Source organism: Prionailurus bengalensis, chromosome D1 (assembly GCF_016509475.1).
Source record: "Prionailurus bengalensis isolate Pbe53 chromosome D1, Fcat_Pben_1.1_paternal_pri, whole genome shotgun sequence".
NCBI lineage: Eukaryota > Metazoa > Chordata > Mammalia > Carnivora > Felidae > Prionailurus > Prionailurus bengalensis.
The window spans coordinates 78,286,132-78,307,703 of record NC_057346.1 but is presented as its reverse complement, the minus strand read 5'-3'; the positions used below and the strand labels follow the sequence as shown (position 1 = coordinate 78,307,703).

At 38.9% G+C, this 21,572-nt stretch overlaps 1 pseudogene; it reads left to right on the top strand.

The window, feature by feature from the left end:
* The first annotated feature begins 9,792 nt into the window (after nucleotides 1-9,792).
* Nucleotides 9,793-21,150, top strand: LOC122484296 (annotated as a pseudogene).
* The last annotated feature ends 422 nt before the right edge of the window (nucleotides 21,151-21,572 follow it).

Sequence of the window (21,572 nt, the reverse complement as noted above, 5' to 3'; positions counted from 1 at the left end):
GAAAAAAAAAAACAATGGAGGAATAGACAAGACTCTGAACAGATACATTACAAGGGAGATTATGTGGATAGCCAATAGGTACAGGAAGGAGTATACCATTATGCATCCATAAAATATGCCAAAATCTTAAAGACTGACTGTACTAAGTGTTGGTGAGGATGTGGAGAAACTACAACTCTCTGTGGGAAAATAAAATGATACAGTCACTTTGGAAAAAAGTTCTGATTGTTCCTCCTATTCTCTGCCGGACAGTAGGTGCCTAACATTGGTGAGCACTTTGCTACAAATTGCAAAACCACATCTTGTCATAAAGATGCAAGAAGTTTGTTTTTCTTTTGGATAAAGCCAATTAGCAAACACAGCTGATCTATGTCTTGCCTCTAATGTCATGTAGTACTTTTCCACTAGCTTACCCCCAGCCCTAAAAACCTATGCCAGACTTTGTTCCACTGGAGTTGAGGTCAGACTGAGTTCTGTCCTCTCTCCTTTTTGTTACATTCTTGAATGGTCATCTTTGCCTGTTTAACTTTGATCCAATTTTTGCTTTGACACGGGGTAACTGTTACACATTCTTTCAAGAATCAGCTTAAATGTCACTGTTGTTTAGGAAGTCCTAATTACCTTGGGCTACCTTCTCATGCAAGTATTAGGTTGTCTTCCTTCTAAACTTCCACAACGTTTGGTAGGTACACACTCCAAATAAAACATTTTTCTTTTTGGTTACCTGTCTCATCTTCCAGAACAAGAATTCCTTGATATGCAAATATGTCTTGCATCTTTGTATCCCAAGCTTCTAGAACAACCTTTAGACCATAAAGGACATCAATTAATAGTGGTTAGATGAGGGGCAGCTGGGTGGCTCAGTCGGTTGAGCGTCCAACTTCGGCTCAGGTCATGATCTCGTGGTCCGTGAGTTTGAGCCCTGTGTCAGGCTCTGTACTGACAGCTCAGAGCCTGGAAGCCTGTTTTGAATTCTGTGTACCCCCCTCTCTCTGCCCCTCCCCAACTTGTGCTCTGTCTCACTCTGTCTCTCAAAAATAAATAAATTAAAAAAAATCTAGATAGTGGTTAGATGAATTAATAATCAAATGAACAAAGATATCAGGTTCAGATCTTGCCATAACATGATGCTGAGCAAAGCATGGTCAGTAGGCTACTTACTACTTACTTAATGTCTAAAGTATCTGAAGCAGTCATACAGAGCACATTATCTGATAAGTGTAATCCACAAAAATCTATACTGAGCAAGTGAGAAAAGAATATCCCTCTTCCTCCTGGAATATATTTCATTTTATGTCCTCTACTAGTTTCTAGCCTCTGGGGATCTCAAATATCCCCATACCCACTCTGCTAAAACATTTATGACAAACCTAAAGATGTTATGTTTTTTTCTTTTGGATAGGGAATAACCATATTCCTGAACTCAGCAATTTGAGCTAAAAATGTAGGGAGCTGAATGTGAGAATATTGTGAGTTTCATGGCAACCTTGACAGTGTTTTCCTAAAAAGGAGGACAACAACCTTGTGCTTTTAATACCTCAAGGCCTGTACATGCAATGGAAAAACAGACTTCAAGGTTTATAGAGCACATCGTATTCACCACATGCCTGAGGAACACAGCTACAATTTCTTTGGTGCTAATAAGGGAAAACACATTAAGCTAACCATTCTGCAAGCATTATTTTATTTAAATACCAATTCTATACTTTAGATTCTGTAATTATTTTCACTGGCCAACCTCATCTTCTTGAAATCTCCCTTTGCCCCTTTGTCCCAGCCACATGACCTTCGTTCTGTGCGTGAAGTCCCTGTCTCGGAGCTTCTTGAAACTAGCTGTTTCTTTCATCTGAATTCTTTTCCCTGCAAGACTCTGCTTGGCCGGTGCTTTCTCATCTTTCAGGTGTCAGCTTAAATCTCATCTTCTCAGAGAGGCTTTTCTTGACTATTGAAGCTTAAAGCTGCTGTCTGCCTCACCCCGGTCACTCTCTACCACTACCTCTTGACTTATTTTCCATATAGTAGCAGTTCTCAGAAGGTACTCTGCAGTCTTATGGGGACCTCTGAGACCCTTTTAGGGGCTCCCTGAGGAGAAAATATTTTCATAATAATACTAAGATGTCATTTGCCTTCTCTGCTGTACTGAGATTTGCACTGATGCTGCAAAACCAATGGTAGATAAGATCTTTGGTGCCTCGGTAGGAATCAAGGCATTGACACCGAACTGCACTAATGGTCATTGTATTCTTCCACACCATGCAGTCAGTCACAGGACACACAAACACAAAAATCAAAACAAAAAATCAAAAAAGTCACTTAAGAACATCATTAATGGGGCGCCTGGGTGGCTCAGTCGGTTAAGCGGCCAACTTCGGCTCATGTCATGATCTCGCGGTCCGTGAGTTCGAGCCCCGCGTTGGGCTCTGTGCTGACCGCTCAGAGCCTGGAGCCTGATTTGGATTCTGTGTCTCCCTCTCTCTCTGATCCTCCCCCATTCATGCTCTGTCTCTCTCTGTCTCAAAAATAAATAAACGTTAAAAAAATTTAAAAAAAAGAACATCAATAAAGCAGTAAAATGTATTAATTTTATTAAACCTCTACTCTTTTTTTTTAATATTTATTCATTTCTGAGAGAGAGAGAGAGCACACACGCACAACAGGGGGAGGGGCAGAGGATCCAAAGCAGGCTCTGCACTGACAGCATAGAGCCTGATACAGGGCTCGAACTCATGAACCATGGGATCATGACCTGAGCTGAAGTCAGATGCTTAACCAACTGAGCCACCCAGGAGCCCCTAAACCTCTACTCTTAAATACACACTTTTTCAACATTCTATGTGATGAAATGGGAAGTACTTGTAAAGCACTTTTGATGCATCGCACAATATAATGATAATCTCAAAGGAATGCACTCATGTGACCACAGTGAGAACAGAATTAACTATTTCGTTTTTCATGGAACAGAATTTCCATTTAAAAGAACAACTGAGAAACTTGAGTACTTAGCAAATATTTTTAAACAATAAGAAAAAGTGAGCCTGTCGCTGTAAGGAAAACAACTGACAATATTTGTTGCCAGTAATCAAATGTAAGATTTCTGGGAAAATGAGACTTTGAGAAAATTTGCACCTTCAGGAGCTTCACGGCTTTCAAATACTTACGACTTCTCTGATGAGAGCTGTAGTACTGTCAACAAATGTGAGCGTTTTCATATTATATAATGAAATATGCCCATACCGGGGACATGCACTCACTTCAGTGAACCAGTGTTTTCCAAATGATCAATGTGATGCATGACGTTACAAAATCATGAATAGATGATAGATCCTTTCAGAGTGCTAGACTGATGGCTTTTATCGTAACAGTGTATGAAAAGTTCATTGATACGATTTCCAATTCTACATTACCATTAACCTCTAAGAAGTTACCACTTCTTATCACCAGCTTCCATTCTGCTGTATGTTTTTAATTATTGTTCATTGTCTATACCCATCCATCAGGTAGTTAGCCATGAGAGGAGGATCTAACTCTGGCTTGTTATTGATGTCTTCTGTGCCAAAAAGAGGGGTACATACTAGGTGCTCAATAAATATTTGGTTGCATGAAAGAATCCCTATTTGAAAGATGAAGAAACTTAGTCTTGAAGACCTAAAATTATAGCATCACTAGGGTGGCTCAATTGGTTAAGCATCTGACTCTGGATTTCTGCTCAGGTCATGATCTCACAGTTCATGAGTTCAAGCCCAACGTCGGGCTCTGTACTGACAGTTGGAGCCTGCTTGGGATTCTCTCTCTCTTTCTCGTTCTGCCCTTTCCCCACCCTTGCATGCTCTCTCGCTCTCTCTCAAAATAAATAAACATTTTTAAAAAAAGCCTTAAAGTTATGTACCCAAGGTCACAGATCTAGTAAGTAGCTAAAAGGGATTCAAATTAAGCTCTGTACAATTTTGAAGCTGATCTCCTTTTTTTTTTTTTTATAAATTTTTCTTCTCTCTTTTTTTTTTTTTTAATGTTTACCTACTTTTGAGAGACAGAGCTCAAGAGGGGAAGGGCCAGAGAGAGGAGACACAGAATCCGGAGCAGGCTCCAGGCTCCGATATGCCAGCACAGAGCCCGATGTGGGGCTCGAACCCACGGACTGCAAGATCATGACCAGAGCTGAAGTCGGACGCTCAACAGACTGAGCCACCCAGGCTCCCCTGAAGCTGATCTCTTAATTGAATCATTCCACCAAACTGCCTCTGCAGTGAGGCTGTGGAAGTGGTCTTGCCATATCCACATCTAGTTTTAACAACAAAGGACTTTCAGCCTTGGTGAACTCTTAGAGCACCTTAAGTTTGATGTGAAATCATTTATTTTATTTTCTAAAGATTTTTACATTTATTTCGTTTATTATTTGTTTTATTATTTTTTAAGTAAGCTCTACTCCCAGCATGGGGCTTGAACTCACAACCCTGAGATCAAGAGTCCACGACTTAGCCAGCCAAGCGCCCCGATGTGAAGTCATTTTAGAATTCTAAGGCACCTCAGAGAGTATTTAATCCATCTTCTCGTAGACTTAGCTGGGGCCACAGTCAGTTATTCACGTAGCTGAGAAACAGCCCCCGAGCTTCCATCCATACCCATTAGGGCAACAGATGCGGAAGCAATGCCATAGACGTCACATAAAGCAGTTTTCATTTCTCCTACCTCATGCCCAGTTCTTTCTTTTCTAAAACCCCAGATAGTGAAGAAAGGAACAAAACAAAAACGGAAACAAACAAAAAAAACCCCACAAAAATCGGAGGGCTGGCCTCCTAAGTTGAGGGCTTTAATTTTCTGACCACAGCAAAAATTTTTCCATAGCTGAAAACTAGGTCACACAGCGTTTAGAGGTGTGCCTTGATGAATGACCCCCAGCCACACCAGGCAGGCCCCACAATATCAAAGATTGCAGGGTCTGAAGTGGGAGTACATTCTGGCAATTCCAGCACTTTCTAGAGGCACAGACTGCAAGTCTTTGGAGAATAAGGCCCCGTGGAAAGGCCTTGCCAGATCTGTCTTGTGATTTAATTACTTTTCCTTGACATATGACACTTAAACCAACAACAAAAACACTCCATTAGTAAATCATTTCATATGCTGCAAAGCAAATGTGACTGAAACTGTCACTCAAGAATATGTTCATATGTGTGTTCACAGGTAACATAGCTGGGTAGTTGGCGAATAACATAAAAAGAGGCCGTGCCTCCTACACTTTGCTCTAATAGTGCTCAAGGTCATACTTCTCTGACACAAGCCCAGTGCGCAGCAAAATTCCCTTGATCGATATTATTCTGAAGCGTTGAGTGGTTACTTAGAGTGGTAAGCTTACCAGCTTCTAGCACAGAGCAGATGATCTATAAATAACCTTTGAATGACTAATTTTCCATAATGTCAGGATGTATTTTATGCATTTACCATGAGTATGGTTCCTCTAATCTGGAAACATTGTGGTTGTATGGAAGACCAAACAAATCCTGCTGTCTGCAGCAGAGAAGGTTAAATTTGTAAATCATGGATGTTTCCATATACTTCTGTTGGTAAAGATGACATTTTACCTTCAGAGAGATCTTATATCCACATCACAGCTGTCAGAAGAAAATGGTGGCTTAGCCTACAGTCCAACTACAAAATATAAAACAGTAACACCTACCTCTTCCTGAAGAAATTCAAACACATTATCATTTGGTGGGGTGAGGAAGATATTAAAGAAGCCAGATACTTAAATTGAGGGAGTTATTAATACAAGGTTTAAAATTATCCCAATTAATGCACTTGTTAACTATTTTCCCTTACCTTGATAATATTCATTTCTGAATTTCAATCTATGTTATATTCAGATACTAGCACAAAATAATTGCTTAATAAATTTTGTTGAATTAATCTGATACAGTGATTCCCAAAGTATAGTCCAAGGACTCCCAGAGTTGTGATGTCCTGGAGCACACACACCAACTGTCAAGTTTTTGACAATTGTAGCACTTCTTTGTTAAATATAACCATTACTTAAATTAAATCGTAAAAACATAGGGGTGCCTGGGTGGCTCAGTTGGTTAAGCATCTGACTTTGGCTCAGGTCATGATCTTGCAGTTCATGAGTTAGAGCCCCACATGGGGCTCTGTTCCGACAGCCAGGAGACTACAGCCTGCACCGATTCTGTGTCTCCCTCTCTCTCTGCCCCTCCCCTGCTCGCACTCTGTCTCTCAAAAATAAATAAACATGAAATTTTTTTTTAATTTAAAAAACATACAATTAAACACGTTATATTAAAATAAAGGTAGTAAATGCTCAAAACCCATCATTGCCTAAATATCTTACTACATTTGACTATTTCTAGGCTTTCAAGGTTATTTCTATCGATTGTATTTACATGGAAGAAATATTATATAGTGGTGTTCGCTATGCATTTATTCCAAACTCTGTGGTATCGGCCATGTTAAGAATATTTACACCAGGAAAATTGGCAAATGGTGCACATTGGGCTTCTCTTTCCTCCGTGGCGGGTTGGGTGCAACACTTCTGAGAATTCCCAAGACTCTTCCAGGTGGTCTACCAAGTCTCCCCTTTTAATGTGAGAGGACACATTTTCTCCATATATGTCAACTAAAACATATTAAAACAGATTGAATGCAAAAGCGGATGAGTTCAACTGTAGGCCAGACACTAATTTTCAAAAAATGTAAAACTATGCCCTTCTAATTTTTCTTTTTTCACAAAAATGTACTGTTAACATGCACATTTTTATATCTCTTTTTAAATGGATGAATAAGTATTTTTACTCTTAGTTTTAAATTCTAATATGGTAAATATTGATATAGTACACAAAAACAAAAGCTCTTTGGCATCCTTAATAATTTTTTCTTCTTGCCATAAACGGGTGTAAGATAAAAAGTTTGAGAACCATTGATTTAATGGAGTAGTAAATCCCGTATCTTGCTTGTTTGACTTAGTGTGGTCAACCTAGAAAAGCACGCCTGTACTCCTATGCTTATGTGAACCTGGGAAATGAATTCTTGATCTCTTCAAATCTTTATTTCACCATTTGCAAAAAACAGCGCTAAACAAGATGATCTCGATGAACCCCCCCTTTTTTTAGCTCTTAGATTCTGTAACTATGAGAATTATAAATGAGCTTTGCTCCTAGTTCGAAGGCAGTAGAAACGCTGTGCTTTGTCGTACTTTTCATACCTCCGACCCAAATCATCACTGTTTTTAATAATCTTTTCACCCAAGCTCCTGCCCCCCAAAGAATTTAACATTCGATTACATCATTGTAATTACAGAAGTCACTACGTCCAATTGTCAAAAAATCAGACCAGTCTTGGACTACAGCGTATGCCATGTAGCAGGCATAACGAAATGCCACAACAAAATAACATGGCTTCCTGTCACTCCATGGGTCCAAATTCAGTAAAGCAACCACTGTGGGGGCTCTGCTTTGCATCTCCCCACAGCAGCATAGAAAACTAAAAGACACGTGCTGCCTGAGTATTTTTTCCCTGCAAATAATCACGAATGAGTATTTACTAGGCATCCTAAGAATCTGCTGAATGATCAATTTCACGCAAGTCCGCATCAGCTTTGCCGAGGAAATCACTGCGGAAAATGCTAATGGTATATGCAATAAAAGGCCCTTGCCAAGTGCACCAAGACAGCAGCCTTCGCTTTCGTATCACATCTGCGTCTCCCTCCGGTTCCCTGGCACATCCGCCAGCCAGAGCGAGAGGTGAAATCGCTTCCCAGCCGGCTGGAAATTCAACTTCCCTCTCAACAGCAAATGACCAGAAAAAGCAAGCCCTCCCGGCGCGAGGCCTCGCGGGGAACTGCAGGGCCGAGGGCGCGCGTGGGTAACCGGCACCGCGGGGCACGCCCGCCCCCTTATCTCGGGCGGTGGGCTGATCGGGGCCCCGCGGGGGCCCGGCCGGGAGGCGGGCGCGGAATCGCGGCTGCGCCAAAATGGCTGCCAGCATCTAGCTGCCGGGAGGAGCGCTGCTCCGGGCCCCGGGTGGGCTGCCCTCCCCTAAGCGGCTCAGTGCGCGCCAGCCTGCGCGGCCCGGGAGCGTCCGCTTGCAGCCGCGGCGGAGGCGCCTCCCAGACAAGCCGTATTTACCACTACCCTTCCCGAGGCCAAGGCCAGGCGCCCGCCACGCCTTCAGTTAAGTCTGCGGAGGGTCACCCTCCGCACCGCACTCCACTACGCGACACGTGCGGCACGGCATCGCCATGGCAACCGCCTCTTCTCCCGCTCTCTTATTATTGAACATCTGAGGCACAGGGCGTCCCTGAACTTGTTACTGCACTAGTTAATGCGGTCCTCCGAGGGCTTAGTTTCCTAACTATTGTTCTTTGCGCAACCGACTGCCTCCTGAAGCTGGAAAAACCTAGCGTGTGTTTCAAACGTTCTCCCCACCACTCCTGAGCCAAGCATGTCAGTGAATGAGAATTCTCCTCCAGGGATGCGCTGCAGAGTAGAGTGGAAGGAACCAGCTCCCAGCCTAATTTACTGGCACTAACCTTGGAACCATTTTAACGTTTGGTGGCTTCCGTTTTAAGAAATGTAAACCATTAATGATTAAATACAGTATATTATCTATTGATAGTTGTATGACTACCTTCTCTCCCTCTCCCACCTATAATTAATGTGTGAAGATGAAATATTCTCTCTGGCTATGACTTATCAGTATGCCCAGTGAAATGGCATTCAGGGAAGTAAATTGATCAAACAATTATTCCTTTCAATTGTGAGTAATTGCAAATAATGACCCCAAAGGACAAAATTGTGTGTGCTCATTAACAATCAAAGAAATGTAAATTAAAATAGCAAAGGTATGCTGTTTAGTGAGCATTTTGTTTGTTTTTAATAATAGCCAATGCTGACAAGGGTGTGACAAAGCATTCATGTGGCTGGTGAGTGAGTAAATTGGTACAATCTTCTTGGAGACAATTTTTTCAAGAAATAATTAAGAGATTTGAACAAAATACAGCTACAAAATCGCTAATAGCAGGAATGCTTATAGTTGTTTTTTTTTTTAATCCAGCTAAATGTAGCATAAAGGAATGGATAAATCAATACAATGATATACAGTGTATCTTTTTAAAATAAAATGAAAGAATACTTAATTTCTTGAAAGACAATTTTAATGATTTATAGCTAAGTGAAAAGTAGATATTAAATAGTGATAAATTTGATACTATTTTTATTTTCTCTTAATGTATTTAACAAGGAAAATGTTAACCATGATTATCTCTGGGTGGTAGAATTACAAATGACTGTATCTTGTTTCTTATTCTTTCTTTGACAGTGATAAGCATTATTTTCTATAACAATTAAAAAAAATTCAAAAACATGTTTTTTTTTTAATTGTGTCAACAGGTCCAACGGGTTTTTTTAAAAATAAATATACATATTTATAATAATATAATTATAATCTATTTCCCCATAGATTATAATTAAATAAATATATTTTCCTGAAAGGAAAGTGAAAATTTTAATAGAAAAGAGCTCTGGATCAATCACTCTGATCATTTGGTTTTTCCCTTCAGTTACCCAAGTACTTACATTTGGTTTGGAAAGGAAATATTTCTTTAATTCTTTACATCCACCAAAGGAAGTAAAAATGGGTGTCCATTGAAAACATAATGATATTAAGGAATACACTCAAAAACATTATAGTGTCATAAACCTTCATTAACTTTCATTTTGTTCTCATTCTCTGGCTGTAGAATTACAAATTGAAAAGCAGTTGTTGGTTTAAAGTGGAAATTTATGAGTAATGGCGAGAGGACAGACTTCAGTGCCAGACTTCTCCAAATGGAATTCTGCCAAACCACCTCCTCTATGGTCCCTGCACCCAGGCTCTGGGATAGTAGGGAATGGCCTGTCACCTCATTCACACATGACAGGTTGATCTTTCAGGGAAACTGCTCTCTTCCCACTCTGGTGAGAGTGATCCTGGCTGTTGTGAGGTAGTTTGTGGCAAACCTCCCAACAATAACCTCAAGGCACCTCATTTCTGAGGAAGGCTCGAGAAGAACCCGGACCCAATGGCTGCAGTGAAATCAGGCCTCGTGAAGGCTTAAGAACTTCTCCCTTTGAATTATCCTGAAGAAAACAAGGTATAGACCTGGGCAGAGATAGAGCTATAAGAATGTTTGTCTTTATACTAGTTTATAACAGTAAAATTTGGGAATCCGCATAAATGTCCGGGAATCAGAGAAATTATATTATAGATGGATGATGAAACTGCCTGCAGCTGTTAAAATTAAAAATGGAGAAGAGTATTTGATGATGCAGGACAATGCTCACACTGCAGTGTTAAGAGAAAAGAAAGACATGTTAAATATAGACCACGCAATGTAATCCAGTCTTTATAAAATACGTTACACATAATGTTTAATGTATTACATACAAAATTGAAAATTTAAGCTAAAAACTTATGGATTTCCAGTTTTGTTTCTTTTTCTTTTATAATCTCTAATAAATCCATTAATAATAAGCTATTAGTGATTAAGTAATTATTAGTAAGGCTTTAATGGAAGAACATATGTTTTATTAGAAGCCAGGGCACGGTTCTACAGGTTCTGGTGACTTTTCAGGTATGCGTTTTGTAGGCACCTGGAAACACTTTCAAAGCATACATTTTGTTAGCTCAGCAATGAAAGGATGATACATCACTTGGGTCACATTACTCACTTCTGTTTATCTGAACTAAAGTTCTGGACCCTGTCTTTCTCTCCCACCTAATTGTTAGAGCAGATAAGACACCATTCACCTAAGGACATCTGTTTACAATACAAAGATTAAATTAAGCTAAAGATTACCCAGGCCCCAAGTAAGCACATCTATACACTCTTTTGTCCATATGTGCACTCTATTCCAGTTTGATATTCCATAAACCTATCATTTATAAATGGAGAAATGGTTGACCACATGACTCTCTGATGGAAAATCCATAAAGGCTAATCTTTCAGGATGCATGGCCAAGTTTTTCAGGCTTAAAAAGCCTTTGCTGCCTGCTCCCCACCCCCCCACCCCCACCACCAGAGCCTCAAGCCCCACTGTAGCTTTCCCATGTGCCCTGTGCCCAGCCATAGTGAGACTACGGCAGCTAACACAACTGGAATCTTACGATGTACTGGACGTTGTTCTGATTCTGCCAGCAAACCTATAGGGTATTTTCTAGATGAAGAAACTGAGGCACAGAGAGTTTAAGTAATTTCATCATCCATATCTCCCATGATAATAAGCATTAGTTTATGAACCCAGGAAGCCTGCTCTTGCTCTTAACTGTGATACTACCACCCAGATAAATAGTTCACCAAAGAAGTCATTAGCTTCAATTAATCTCTGCCTTAGCCCAGCTCTTCCCTGTGTGGAGAGTCTTCCACTTAGCCAAATTCACACTCCTTTCAAATCACAGAGGCAATATATCTCCTTTGCAAAGTCTCCTCAATCATCTCAAGCAGACTAAAGGATTTTCCTCTATGCCCCCATGAGGACCTCAGTTATGGTTCTTAACACACTGCTGTGAGGCATATTTATTTACCTGCTTCTACCACCAATTTGCTAGCTCTTCAAAGCCAGGGTGTAAATCTCTGTTAATCTTTATACCTCCAGTGCCCCACATAGCATCTGACACATAAGAAGTTCATAATAATTAACTTATGTATGAATGATTATGAGGAGTACTATACAGTTCTGCTTACCTAAAACTAAGGTCTTCAATGTCCCACCATGAGAGCCACCACCTGTCCCTTAGAGTTGGTGCTATGTAGGTGAACACTGGACTGGTAGCTAGGGGACAAGAGAAATGCTAACTGTGCTCCAAAAGAGCCATCTTTGGTGGGCTCTTAAATGTTAAATGTGGACCTATCCTTGCAAAGGGAAGGGAGAATATCAAAAGAGCCTCTTAAGATACTATCAGGTATTAATTTTGGCTATTTGCCAGCTGTTTTGTTAGGAAAGAGGGCCCCTTTTGAGGTGGGAGACAGGGTGGCTAAGTCTGATAGAGAACTTGGGCTCAGGATGTGGCCAAAAAGGTACACACCTTGATGAAGCTATGTAGTCAGCAACCTAAAAATATACCCAGGTCTGTCTACTTTGGGCAGTTCACACTTCTCCTATCTCCGAAGATTCACCAAGACAGGCATAAAACTCATTGTCTATCCATTTCAATGTTCTTGGATAGTAAAACATTCTTGCTAGTTTCACTCACATAGAGACATATTTCTGTTTGAATCCTTCTTACTATCTGCACCATCTTTCTGCGGTGCCTGCATTTTTGTTAAGCTCTCTCAAATCTCTTTTGGAACAAACCTGGGAATAAATAAACACATAAGATGAAAATAAACATACCGTTGATTCACTTTAAGGGTCTGGTTTGAACTTTGCTTTGGGCTTCTAGGTTTATGTGTAACCACATATCTCGAGGAAGGTAGGATATCCTCACAGATACCAAAAACAAATGCTTTGAAAAGAAGTGTCAAAATCCCAGGAGCCTTTTATCCACTCGTTTGGAGGAAAATACAACCAATTTTACCTAAAATATTTCGTACAATCAAATTATACATATAGACGTTTGGCTATGTAGAGGTTCATTTGACCATCATGGAAAAATTTGGCTCATGTTATAGTGCTATTGCATTTTAAACTATGAGTTCTTTTTGAAGTTTTGAAAAGTTCTCATAGATATCTAGTGACTCCTTGTGGAGTATTCTCTCTTCATGTAACAATTCACAGAAAAGTTTAGAAATCATAGAACATTAAGATTGAAGGGGCCGTGGAAGCATTCAATGATAACTCCCGTCCAGGTGGGGCGCTATCTAGCAATAACCATGAAAAAGGGTTGAACATCTCTGGTAACAAGAAGACATCTTTTGGATTATGGCCTCCTTTCCTCTATAATGGTGAAACAGATTTACAAACCAGGTTGCAATTTTCTTGGGATTTTGCCACAGAGGTAGCTATTTCAATAGGGCTCATAATGAAAACCAAAAAGGGAAAGAGGGGAATCAAACATTGGCTACAACCTGTGATTTTCATTGGAATTATGTTGGGAAACTGAATCCTCAAGACGGTTGGTCTCACTTAATGGTCAAATAAACAATGTTCCAAGTGCAATGAGGTGTCTCTTAAAAAACAAAAATCTCACTTATTCTGAAACTTCACCATTACTTTATATTTTTGGGTTTTTAAAATAATATCCGACAATCTTGATAGTAAGAATTTGTCATTTGGGTCTCATTACCTAGTGTCTTGCCATGAAACTACACTACTTGTCTTTTGTGGAACAACTTTCTCCTACATTGTGTGTAGTCTATGTGGGATGGTAAAATTAGTTGCCACTGACTACTTTTGAAGCCTCAGGATAGTCAGGTGGTTATCAGACCCAACCATCCAGTTTCCCCCCAAGAAACAGAACCTGAGGTAAGTAAGCAAGAACCCAAAAGGCCCATTTGAGACAACTATTGCAGCATTGGTGCCCTACCGGAATATCTCAGTTGTGAGGCACCTCCTCACCGTATAATGCTATCTTGGGTCTTGACATGTTCCAAGTCTGGTTCTGGCATCCCTAATATCCTTCTAATACAGTCTCCTTTTTTAAAAAGTCAGCCAGATTCTAAAATTGATTGTGATGACGGTTGCACAATTCTGTGCATATACTAGAAAACATTTAATTATGTACTTTCATGGTTATTTGGTACATGAATTAGATCTCAATAAAGCTCTTATTTCTCCCATCCCCAAACAAAAATAGTTAGCTACAGCTGGTTTCCATTGCTTGAAACATAGCAAGATCTAACTCATATAATCTTCCTGTCAAAATGCATATATCTAAGCTGTAAAGGATTACACATTTTCAATTCTCTTTAAAGTTGAGTTTACCAAGAAAAAGTAATGGCCACTAGTTTTGATAGGAGTTGATTAAGTCTTGCAAATACAGTGCTATTTTAAGAGGACAGGCAACAATAAAGCACCACATGGGTGAGATTTTAGATGTTCAGACCAGCACGGGACATTAAATAGTAGGAAGGTTAGAGACAGAGGTGTGGAATGTGTAATGGTCATCCATAGAAGAGGTAAGTTTTTCTGCCACTGGTCATAAATCTGAATTTATCTGAAGTCATAAACCTAGCACTAAGTTTATTATTCCTGTCCTGCAAATCATTTGTTATCCACCCATTAGTTCTTTTTAAAAAATATTTATTTATTTTGAGAAAGAGAGAGAGAGAGCATAAGCAGGGGAGGGCCAGAGAGAGGGAGAGACAGAATCCCAAGCAGGTTCCATGCTGTCAGCACAGACCCCAATGTGGGGCTCAAACTCATGAATCATGAGATCGTGACCTGGGCCGAAATTAAGAATTAGCACATAACCGACTGAGTCACTCAGGCACCCCCCCCCATTACTTCTAATAACAAGTGTAATAAACCAAAGTCCAGATCCAGCAAAATCAGCAAAAGTAGGCCAATACCAAGACATATTTTAATTAAATATGGAAAATACAGTGCTAAAGAAAAAATCTTAAAGGCAGCAAGACAAAAGAAGTCACTAACTCGTAAGGGAAAATTCACAAAGCTAGCTGGAGATTTTTCGATAGAAACTTGGCAAGCCAGAGGGCATGGAATGATATATTCAAAGTGCTGAATGGGAAAAATCTGCAACCAAGAATACTCTATCCAGCAAGGCTATCATTCAGAATAGAAAAAGATAAAGACTTTTCCAGTTAAACAAAACCCAAGGGAGTTTGTGACCACTAAACCAGCCCTGCAAGAAATATTGAAGGGAACTCTTTGAGTAGAAAAGAGAGATCAAAAGTGACAATATAAAAACAGGAAACACAAAAGCAGTAAAATGAATATATCTCTAAAAATCACTCAAGGTACTCACACCAAAAAAGGACACAAAATATAATAATTTATACATAAAATGTGGGTAAGGAAAGGAGAAAAGAATGGGTTCAAACTTGAATGGCCAGCAACTTAATAGAGACTGTTACTTGTAGCAGATATTATATACTAACATAATGGGAACCATTTATCAAAACCCACTAATAAACATGCAAAGAATAAAGAGAAAAAATCTAAATATATCACTAAAGAAAATCAGCAAAACTTTAAAGAAAGACAAAAAAATGATCAAAGGAAATCTCCAGAAACAACCACAAAATAAATAATAAAACAGCAATAAATACAAATCTATCAATAATTACTTTGAATGTAAGTGGACTAAATGCTCCAATCAAAAGACATACAGTGTCAGAATGAATTAAAAAAAAAAAAAACTAAGACCCATTTATATGCTGCCTAGAAGAGACTCATTTTAGACTAAAGATACCTACAGATTGAAAATGAGGGAACGATGAGGTGCCTGGGTGGCTCAGTCGGTTAAGCATCTGACTTTTGGTTTTGGCTTAGGTCATGATCTCACCGTTTGTGGGTTCAAGCCACATTTTAGGCTCTATGCTGACAGTGCAGAACATGCTTGCGATTCTCTCTCCCTCTTCCTGCCCCCCCCCTCAGCTAAATAAACATTTTAAAAAAAGAAAATGAGGGGATGGGGAAACATCTATCATGAAAAATCTATGTCAAAAAAACGCTGGAGTAGCAATACATATATTGGACAAACTAAACTTAAAAACAAGGACTATAACAACAGAAAAAGAGGGGCACTATATAATCATAAAGGGGATGATCCAATAAGAAGATATAACAGCCATAAATATTTATGCACCCAAATATATAAAACAATTAATAACAAACAAAAAAAGAACTAATTGATATACAATAATAGTATGAGAATTTAACACCCCACTTACATCATTGGACAGATCATCTAAACAGAAAATATATAAGAAAACAATGGCTTTGAATGACAGGTTTGACCAAATAGACCTAACAGATACACTTAGAACATTTCATTCTAAAAGAGCAGAATACACATTCTTTTCAAGTGCACGTGGAACATTCTCCAGAGTCACATATTAGGTCACAAAACAGACCTCAACAAATACAAAAGGATTGAAATCAGACCATGCACCTTTTCTGACCACAATGGTATGAAATAAGAAGTCAACCACAAGAAAAAATCTGGAAAGACCACAAATAGTATGGTGTAGTAGTATACTACTACACAATGAATGGGTCAACCAGGAAATCAAAGAAGAAATTAAAAAAAATACATGTGAACAACTAAAAATGAAAACACAATGTCTAAAGCCTTTGGGATGCAGCAAAAGTGGCTCAAAGAGGGAAGTATATAGCAATACAGGTCTATCTCAAGAAGCAAGAAAAATCTCAAATACACAATTTAACCTGACACCTAAAGGAAAAAGAAAAGGAACAACAAAACAAAGGCTAAAGCTAACAAAAGGAAGGAAATAATAAATATTAGAACAGAAATATATGATATAGAAACTAAAAAGAAATGCAACAGAAGAGATCAATGAAACTAGGAGCTTGTTCTTTGAAAAAATAATCAAGTTGATAAACCTCTAGCCAGACTTATTAAAAAGAAAAGAGAAAGGACTCAAATAAAATCACAAATGAGAGAGGAGAAATAACAACTGGTTCCACAGAAATACAAACAGTTTGATTATGAAAACCTGTATGTGAACAAATTGGACAACCTGGAAAAAATGGATAAATTCCTACAAACATATGAGCTACCACAACTGAAACAGGAAGAAATAGAAAACTTGAACACACAGATAACCAGCAAAGAAATGGAATCAGTAATCAAAAAACTCCCAGCAGGGGCACCTGGGTGACTCAGTCGGTTAAGTGTTCGACTTCAGCTTAGGGCATGATCTCACAGCTCGTGAGTTAGAGCCCCACGTCAGGCTCTGTACTGACAGCTCAAAGCCTGGAGCCTGCCTGGGACTCTGTGTCTCCCTCTCTCTCTGCCCCTCCTCTGCTCATGCTTTATCTCTCTCTCTGTCTCTGTCTCTGTCTCTGTCTCTCTCTCAAAAATAAACACTAAAAAAAAAAAAAAAAAAAAAAAACTCCAACAAACAAAAGTCCAGGACCAGATGGATTCATAGGCTAATTTTGCCAAACATTTAAACAAGAGATAATATCTATTCTTCTCAAACTATTCCAGAAAAGAGAAAAGGAAGGAAAACTTCCAATTTCATTCTATGTGGTCAGCATTACACTGATACCAAAACCAGATAAAGACACCGCTAATTAAGAGAACTACAGGCTGATATCTCTGGTAAGCATGGATTCAAAAACTCTCGATAGAATACTAGCAAACCAAATCCAACAATATATTGAAAAAATTATTCACCACAATCAAGTGGGGTTTATTCCTGGGTTTCAAGGTGTTTTGATAGTCACAAATCAATCAATGTGATACATCTCATTAATAAAAGAAAGGATAAGGACCATCTGATCATTTCAATAGATGCAGAAAAAACATTTGATGAAGTACAACATCCATTCGTGATAAAAACTCTCAAAAAAGTAGATTTAGAGGGAACATGCCTCAACATTATAAAGGCCATATATGAAAAACCCACAACTCATATCCTAAATGGGGAAAAAATGAGACCTTTTCCTCTATGCTCAGGAATAAGACAGGGATGTCCGTTCTCACCACTTTTATTTGACATAGTATTGAATGCTCTAGCCACAGCAATCAGACAACTAAAAGAAATAAGAGGCCTCCAAATCTGCAAGGAAGAAGCAAAACCCTCATTATTTGCAGATGACATGATACTATATATGGAAAACCAAAAATACTCCCCACACACAAAAATACTAGAACCGATTAATGAATTCAGTAAAGCTGCAGGATACAAAATCAATATACAGAAATCTGTTGCATTTCTATACACTAATAATGAATCAGCAGAAAGAGAAATTAAGGAATCAATCCCATTTACAGTTGCACTAAAAACAGTGAAAGATACCTAGGAATAAGCCTAAACAACGAGGGGAAAGACCTGTACTTTGAAAACTATGAAATACTAATGAAAGAAATTGAAGATGACACAAACACATGGAAAGACATTCCATACTCATGAATTGGAAGAAAAAAAATATTACTAAAATATCTATACTAACCAAAGCAATCTACAGATTTAATGCAATCCCTATCAAAATACCAATAGCATTTTTCAGAGAACTAGAGAAAACAATCCTAAAATTTTTAATGAGCCACAAAAGACCCTGAATAGCCAGAGCAACTTTGAAAAAGAAAAAGGAAAAAAAAAAAAAAAGGAAAGCCTGAGGCATCACAATTCCAGACTTATATTACTAAGTTGCAATAATCAATACAGTATGGCATTGGCACAAAAATAGACACATAGATTCCTGGAACAGAACAAAAAACTTAAAAATGAACCCATAGCTCTAATGTCAGCCAATCTTTGACAAAGCAGGATAGAATATGCAATGGGAAAGAGACAGTCTCTTCAAGAAACAGTGTTGGGAAAACTGGACAGCAACATGCAAAAGAATGAAACTGGACCACTTTCTTACACCATATACACAAATAAGCTCAAAATGGATTGAAGACTTAATTATGAGACCTGAAACCATAAAAATCCTAGAAGAAAACACAGGTGGTAACTTCTTTTACATCAGCCATAGCAACTTCTTTTTGATAGGTCCCCGAGTCAAGGGAAATAAAATAAAAAATAAACTTTTCAGACTACATCAAATTATAAAGTTTCTGGGTGCATGGGTGGATCAGTTGGTTGACTATCCAACTTAAACTCAGGTCATGATCTTATGGTTCTTGAGTTCGAGTCCAATGTTGGGCTCTGTGCTGACAACTCAGAGCCTGGAGCCGGCTTTGGATTCTGTGTCTCCCTCTCTTTCTCTGTCCCTCCCCTGTTCGTGCTCTGCCTCTCTCTCAAAAAATAAATAAACATTAAAAAATATTTTTAAATAAATAAATAATAAGCTTCTACATAGCAAAGGAAACAATAAACAAAACTAGAAGGCAACCTTCTGAATGGGAGAAGACATTTGCAAATTACATGTCTAATGAAGGGTTAGTATCCAAAAAAATATAAAGAACTTACAAAACTCAACATCTAAAAAACCAAATAATCCAATTAAAAAATGGGCAGAAGACATGAATAGACATTTTTCCAAAGAACACATACAAATGGTCAACAGACACATGAAAAGATGCACAATATTGCACATAATCAGGGGAATGTAAATCAAAACTACAATAAGATACCACCTCACACCTGTCAGAATGGCTAAAATCAACAACACAAGAAACAAAACGTGTTGGCAAGGATATGGAGAAAGGGGAACCCTTATGCGCTATTGGTGGGAGTGCAAACTGGTGCAGCCAATCTAGAAAACAGTAAGGAAGTTCCTCAAAAAGTTAAAAATAGAACTCTATGTCCAGCAATTACACTACTAGATATTTACCCAAAGAATACAAAAGTACAAATTCAGAGGAATACATGCACCCTGCTGTTTATAGTAGCATTATCTGCAATACACAAATTATGGAAAGAGTTTAAGTGTCCATCAATTGATGAATGGATAAAGAAGATGTCGGGGCACCTGGGTGGCTCAGTGGTTAAGCATCTGACTTCAGCTCAGGTCATGATCTGGCAGTTCATGGGTTCAAACCCCATGTTGGGCTCTGTGCTGACAGCTCAGAGCCTGGAACCTGCTTCCGATTCTGTGTCTCCCTCTCTCTCTGCCCCTCCCCCACTCATGCTCAGTCTCTCTATCAATAAATGAATAAATGTTAAAAAATTTTAGAAGATGTGTTACATATACATAGTGGAGTATTACTCAGCCATGAAAAAGAACGAGATCTTGCCATTTGCAACAATGTGGGTTGAACTAAAGAGCATTATGAAATAAGTCTGTTAGAGAAAGATAAATACTGTATGATTTTACTCCTATGTGAAATTTAAGAAACAAAACAAATAAATAAATGGAAAAAAATATATAGAGAGAAGCAAACCAAGAAACAGACTCTTAACTACAGGGAACAAACTGATGGTTACCAGAGGCAGGTGGGGGGAAGGATTAAATAGGTGATGAGGATTAGGGAGTGCGCTTGTGGTGAATCCCTGGTGATGTATGGAAGTGTTGAATCATTACATTGTACACCTGAAACTAATATTACACTGCATATTACTAACTGGAATTTAAATTTAAAAATTTAGAAAATAAAGTGAAAACTAAGAAAATTACAAAATAGATATCCACACGGTATGGAGTGTTTTCTTCCTTCTCACCTGCCAATGTGGTGTTCAGGTGCTTCATTGAGGTTGGCTGGTACATAGAGTGACCTACGTCTCCTTTGGGCCTCATTCGGGGGAAGCAGGCTTGGACTGTAGATGTTATTGATCAGAACAAGTCTTTGGTTGCTGGACCCTGCACTCAGCTAAGGATACAGGCTATGCCTTTCAAATCCATGCAGCTCACTGACTTCATCCTCAAGTTCCCACACAGTACCCAGCAGAAGTATGTCTAACACACCTGGTGGAAGGCAGGTATCAGTATAAAACGGGCAGCCACAAGATGCACCAAGTAGATTAAAACCAGAGAAAGAAAAGCCAAGTTGATAGATTTTGATTGTTATAAAGTCATGAAGGCAAAGGGAGTGGGGAATAGAATAATCAAGCTTGATGTTAGGAAGCTGCAAAAAGCAGCTCTCCTGAAAGTTTCTCCCCCCAAAAAGCACCTGCTGCTAAGGATGTAACTGCAGCTGCTGTTGCAAAGTTTCCAGCAAAAAAGATGGCCAGTATCCAGGTGCCTGGGTGGCTCAGTCAGTTAAGCCTCCATCTCTTGATTTTGGCTCAGGTGATGATCTCATGGTTCATGAGATCAAGTCCCGTGTCAGGCTCCATGCTGACAGCGTGAAGCCTGCTTGGGGTTCTCACTCTCCCTTTCTCACTGCCCCTCCCCTACTGGTATGCACCCTCTCTTTCTTCCTCTCTCAAAATAAATAAATAAACATAAAAAAAAAAAGATGGCAACTGCGGGCAAGAAGGCTCCACCCCAGAAGGTTCCTGCCCAGAGAGCTGCAGGCCAGAATGCAATGCCTCCAAAGGCTCAGAAGGGTCCAAAAGCTCCAGTCCAGAAAGCATGTGCTCTGAAGGCATCTGGCAAGAAAACACAAAAGCATAAGAGGCTATTTTAAATAAGTAATAAAGGTTCTTTTGGACACGCAAAAAAAAAAACCTGACAAAATTACAAAATAAAAAAAAGTGCAGTATTTGAAGATAAAAGACTCACATGTAAACAATGCATAATTCACAATTAATACACACTGCAAACCTTAGGGTAAAATCTGTTTTATTTTACTTACAATTCATAACAGCCTTGTATTTCAACTTCGAACAATTTAGTGGTTTTCTCAAGGTTACAGAGCCAACAAATAAATGAAATGAAATTCAAACGCAGATCCTCTGATTCCAAAGGCCATGCTTTCTCTTCATGTAGCATATAATGCCTGCTCTTTCACCATTCTGAGATGAAAGTTCTCTATCAAAACTGAAGCAAGAAGAAATATAGATTCAGCCATACTAATAAAATGTTAACTTTCTATTAGATCAACATGGT